We start from the raw sequence: 6,373 nt of genomic DNA, 5'->3' as shown, positions 1-6,373 counted from the left end.
GTCAGAAGAGCAACCCTTTTTTTTTCCCAGTCCCACCGCAAACCAATTGCATGCACGGTCCAGCAGTGTTGTCAGCAGCTCTTGGGAGTGGGAAGAGCTTGACCTGAATGGGAGGCAGCTTGCCGTACACTAGAAACAGGTAAGGGGAGCTATACCTCACTCATTCGTAACTAATCTGCCCTTGGTTGAGATAGCTCTGGAGACAGAGGGGAAGATGGAATTTGAAAGTTTTCTCTTAGCCAAGGTAAGGCATAATGCTGCATGTCTGTTGGTGAGTTAAGAGCCCCCAGTGTTTGCTGGCTTTTCTTGAACAAAGAGGAGTTTAACCTCTGGTAAGCAAGTCTAAATTCAGTTGTGGTTTGAATGCAAATGCAGAGTTTCTGTATTCTATACATTGACACATCTTGAGGCTCTAGTACTATACTGAATACATGAGCTGGGAGAGCCAGTTGGCATGAATGCAAAGGCTTTCTACACAAACATCTGCCAAAAGGGAGACCTGTAGTTTCTAAGCCCTTTACTGCTGCCTGATGCACGACTTATCTTTTTGGAACAAATTGGCTCTTTTGGCATGAGTCTATTGAACGTATGTGAAGTTCTTAGGAAAAGGTACTAGTCAATAGATGGAGCTCAGATCCATCAAGGCTCACTTGATAAGTAATGCAGTTCTAGGCACTCAAGAAGGTGAAAAACATTGAGAATAGCCAAAAGTATCGGTCCTGGTGCCAGTGTGAAGGATAATGACAGTAGCTGTAATCAAAGCAGAACACTTAAAAAATACAGAGTTCAAATTCCTTTCAGTACTGTCACCACTTGTCATGTGAGGTGAGGGCAGCTCTTCTGACCAGCCCCTCATTTAAAGTAACACAAAGCTGTCTTCAGAGTTCACCGCAGCAATAGTGGGTAAGAGCCGCCTTTTGACAGCTCTCCAGTCCACAGGACTTTCATTGAAGGGCTGCCATAATTTCTGGCCACATATTTGTCTTTCATTTTGTTGACACCCACCATTGGGTCACAGTCTCTGCCCTTCTCCCTTCACTCCTTCAGGTATAGGTAACTATGTGGGACAAAGAACACCTACCAGGCTGGACCAGACACTGTTGCTTTTTGTTTGTTTGTTTGTTTTTAATAAAGTATCTCATCATACTGGCTATGGTATGAATCATAACTAAAGAATGTAGTTTCCATATATTTGGCCTGAGTTCTATGTAGTAATGCATACCCTTGTATTTACAGACTATCAACTTATTTAAGACAATTAAGTTAGCTCTTGTAGTCTCCTTTGGAATTTGGCATAGATTATGTTGCATAATTTAGTGAAGGTGACTTTAGCTAACATATAAAATTTCTAATTGGGTATTATCAGAGTAAGCATAATTTTTATCAGATTACTTATGTTTCAAATATGTTTAACTATAAAATTGAAAGAATCTTAAAAATGCATTAGTTTTGCTGTTTAACTTTGGTATTTTCAGTTTAGGTGATGACTTGTGTGTTTCACTTTTGAGTAATCATTTTCTAATTAGTACCTCAGATTTTCATGTTCTAGCTGAAGTGATTGAGCACTGAGTGAGGCATGCAAGGTTGGGGTTTTTTTAAAGAATATATTATTTCAAATCTCTTGGTTTTTCTTTTAAATTTTATTGAGATTCTAGTTTTTATTTTAAAGGGATTAAATACCCCATGTGCTACAAGAGACAATTCTGAGAAGGCAGTGTTGGGATACCTTTTTTAAAATTAGAAATTGTGCAAGAAGTAATCACTTCCTGAATAGTGCAGTATTTCCAAAATCCCTGATCTGTGAGTCTCCATTTTTATATATCATCAGAGTTGCCTAGATGTAGTAGGGACCATTATTGAACTAGCCATGTCTCTTTAAAACACTGGTTTAGAATAAACCCAAAGCAATTTAGTATCCCATAGACACTTCAAAGTCAGGAGCTGAGTAACTATAAAACATTGGTACCAACAACTTGTTGTAGCTGAGGAAATCTCTGTAGGTAATTCAGTAGGCAGCAGCCCAGAGTACTTAAGGGATTCTTTGAAGAGTTAAAATGTATCCTTGAGCATGCACTGGAATGTGGCTATTTAAAATGTTACAGTGTTGGAATGTCTTTCTAAAATTCTGTGATTACAGACGTGCTGTGCATTAGCATGGAAGCGTAATCGACAGGAGCAGACTACTCTGATAAAGCATAATTCAAATGAATCATTTGAGATCTCATGTTTTGTGATGAAAAAATTTTTTTTTCTCATTAAAACAAAAATTCTGGGTTTTCTTGCATGTGAAATTGCACTCCTGTGATAAAGTTTTATACTAAGGGAGTTCATTCTGTGAAAGTACTGCAGCGATTTTTAAAAGAAATTTTAAAGAACAGATAAACTCCCTCCATTTTTATATGCATCATCAGATTAAGTTGAAGAATTAAAGAAAATAACCCTAAACAGGTCATCATATACAGTAGCAACTGTTTGCTTTAATGATATATTTACTGTCCCTGTCATTTGCAATAGTCGTTGCAGAATATTTTTTTCTTAAATTGAACATTGAGGTTTTTCCATTTTGGCACTGAATGATGTGCATGACATTATTACATAGTGATTTTTGTTGCTGCAGCTTTATCTCTGTCCTGTTTGATGGAGAAATCAGATCATTAAAGCAAAAAGTTCTTGTGCAGGTTCTAAATATTTATCGATAGCCACATGTGAATTTACTCCATTACAGACAAACACTTCAACTTCACCCATTTCAGCTGTGTGGCAAATGAGAAATAAGCTTGGTTGGGAAATTATTTTGGGCTCCTCTGATATGGTGGCATATGGTTGGTATCCCACTTGATTTCCCACTGTATTAATATTTGCACATTAGCTCATGCACGTATCTTCAAATGGCTACATTTAAAAAAGATTCTAACAGACTCTTTCTTTTCATTTGTTTTCTCCCTGATACCTTCTGCGTTACCTTTCTCATTTTGCTATCTCTGTGTACATGTTTCATTGTAAACAGGTCAGATACCCAGTCTCCTTGGTTCCTGACAGCCTATTCTCTTTGGCTTATAAGCATTATGAGCTACAGGCTAGATCTGGAGCAAAAAGCTACTGAAAAAATACTGAGTACAAAAATATCTAAATTGTGTAAAATCCATTACATGCTACTAACATCCTTTAAAAGATACAACATATTTATATAATCTTGGTATGTATGCACACCATAAAATACATGTTCATATTCAAGTTACAGTTTATGCTGGCAGTCAGACTTTAAACTTTTCTTAATCAACTCCAGAACGTGTTTTAAAAGAAAAGATTCATATAGATAAATACATCCAGGGAAGAAAATTGATCTAATGCAGCAGTCTGTCACAATGTCTCTTGGACTACACTAACATATTTTTGATAAGGTAAAAAGATTTTCAGGAGGCTAGTCAGAGGAGATACTCTACTGAATAGTTTCCTTAATAATACCAGGAGCTGCTGTGAGAAGGGAGGATTATTTATTTCAGAATTGCTGAGTACCAGAAGGTTGAGAAGTGAACACTGATGTCCTTTTAAAAAAAACCAAAAACAAAACAAAACCAAACCCCAACAACTAAACATGGCCTAAACTGAGAAGGGTTGGGATTAAACACCCCATAGATGAGTGCAAACATGAGAGACCAACAAAAATGCAGAGTGGCCTAGTGTGTAGGCCAGTACATTTCCTAGTGTATTCCAAGCTGCCTTCTTTCACAAAATGCAGGCCAAGAAAAGACGATGGGCTTATCACAACAAGATGCACGTACGTACATTGAACCATGGTGAGGTGGTCTGGGCGAGCTCAGTTGCACCATATGGTCCTCAAAGACCCACGTAGTAGTGCCCCAGCAGGGACTTGCACGACAGTGTCAGAGCTGCCTTTGCTATTATAGCAGGATTTACCCTTTATATAGGTTTTAATTTCCACTCAGTGTGAACTAAAAGCCATTCTGGACTCCGCTGAACTAAAGGGTAGTGTCAGTACAAGTACAAGTATAAACCAGATTTCTAAAGCAATGAGAGAGCAGTGATGTTCTGGAGCCTCTGCTCAGTGCAAGGAGAGCAAACAGCCTGGCTATGTCCAAGAGGAGCCTCAGCTTGTCAGTTAACAGGGGTGTAAGTTGTGGTGAGCATGCCAGTTACCTGCGAGTGCTAGCATCTGGGAATGCTATAGTCCTAACTCACTTTCTCATCAGCACGTTGAGTTTCTGACCCAGATGAACTCATGTTTGCGTGTAGGTGTTCATATGTCAGGTAGGTGTCCACTAGCCAGTACCAATCCATTCATCACTGCAAGTTCATGTTCTTGGACCCTCTAATTAGGCTGCCTCCTTGCTCCTTCCCACACAAAACCTGAGTCTCATACCTAGTGCGTGCTTCCTTGATAAATACTGCTCTAGTCCTTCCTCAGCTTTCTGTTATTTCAGATAAAACAACCATCTAACAGTTTGGGAGCCAGTAATGCTTTCAGAGTCCTTCACACCCAATGCTGCGAGTTCTCTTCTGCAGCTGGGGTTCCTCTAATGCTGCTGATAATTGCAGCATTATGGCTGCAGGCAGATAATAATGCCTGATAGGATGGAGTGGTGGATGTCCTAGCGATAAAGTTAAAATCTTTAACCAGCACTTCTGGGGTTTCTAGAAGCCCCACCATCCACTTTGCAGTGGTATCATTCAAGGGTCCTGACACCTGTGATACAATTCCTACTTGTTCTGAGGTTAGATCAACTACTGATTGAATTTTCCCCTGTTGTTCATGCACATCCACATCAGTTTTGGGGACCACTTTGATAACAACCAGAGCCATCTGAGCCATGGGAAACGTAATCTCTTTCAACTCTTTTTGCAAAGCAGTATACAGAGAGAACAGCGGTGTGCTTTCTGGGAAATCCAGTAGAGCCAAATCAAAAGGATTGAGCCAAATCAAAAGGTCCCAGGGGCCAACATCTTTGTCTCTAAACCCTGCAGTGAGAGGTGGAACCATACTCTGCTTTTCTGCAGTGCCCTTTTCAAAGACTGAATCATCCTCTGGCGAGCCAAATGGTCTGATCCGCAAATTGCTTCTCTTTCAATACTCCCTTCACAGCTGCTCAAACTTCTTTTGACTGCCAGTATGCCATTCATCACACTGTCTGGTCTCACATCCTAAGTGCTGAATGCAAGCTCTGCAGCAGAGGCACATGAATCGGCTCACTCCCACCAGTCCTGTTCCCCTTGCTCAGCACTGTTTCCAGTCCTGTTCCTTCAGCAATTTCATTTCATATTTCAATTCCACATTTTCTATCTATAAAGCAGCAGTCATCGTTCCAAGTTCTGCAATTCTTCATAAAGCCCATTATGCAGAAACTTGAGTATTGGCTTTAAATTGTGTTCTCTTGACAGATTATAAATGCCTTTCCTGCTTTTCTCAGTGCACCCTCTCCCATGAAGGCTTCCTGCTCCCATGAACTGAGTGCATCCTTAAAAGTTCCTCAGGATGGGAGAAGTTAATTCCCTTCTTCTCTCCCCTCTTTATATTGCTACCATTAATAGTCCCCATAAAATCCAAGCTATAAATCTCTAATTTGAATAGTTGCGACAACACCAGACTGCACAATTGTTTTCAGCTTTTGTTATTCCTCTTTCAGAATAACAAAATTCCTCTGCAGCCTGCATCCCCTGCCAATCTGCACCCCTCGTAAGTCACTTTGCTAGACACCTTCCACCATCTGCAAAAAAACCCTGCAAGCAGATACACGCTATTTAAAAGTGTAAAGTAATAATTTATTGATTAATACAGGTGGCTATGACTAGCAAGCTACTAGACTAGGCATTAACGTGCTCACCTCCCCCTGCAAGACACCAGATGAGTCTTCACTGGCCAGTGTCACCAAACTGCCATTTTCTGACTCTCCGCTTTTCCCTTCCAGCATTTTATACCTTTTCACATCAACGTTTTTCTTCTGGACCTCATCTCAACAACCCTACCTCCATCTCTGATTCTGCCTTATCTTGCTTGGCTCTGCTGTGCAGCCCTTTCTCATGGTGCAGCAATCCCCTGAGCGTGCTGAACCTGTGGAGCCCAAGCAGCTGGAACTGCAGAGGGAGGTGACTTGCTAGCAGGCAGTGGAGATGGGGTTGATATGGGTCGGCTGGAGCCCAGAGAGCAACGCAGTTTGCAAGAGGGTCAGCAGAGCCACTCTCTGGGCTCTCTTGACTGTTGTGATTAGGGTTTAGTCCAATTGCCCACATGGGTCCCTCGTGTCACTGAAGGTGCTCTAGGCATTCCACCTGGCCTTCAGCTACTGCTTCATTCAGAACGGCACCAGTATCCCATGTTATACCTTTCTGCTCCATATGGATGTCTGGCATACCATAG

This window comes from Ciconia boyciana, chromosome 3 (assembly GCF_034638445.1).
Source record: "Ciconia boyciana chromosome 3, ASM3463844v1, whole genome shotgun sequence".
NCBI lineage: Eukaryota > Metazoa > Chordata > Aves > Ciconiiformes > Ciconiidae > Ciconia > Ciconia boyciana.
Note: the sequence above shows the minus strand (reverse complement) of the source record.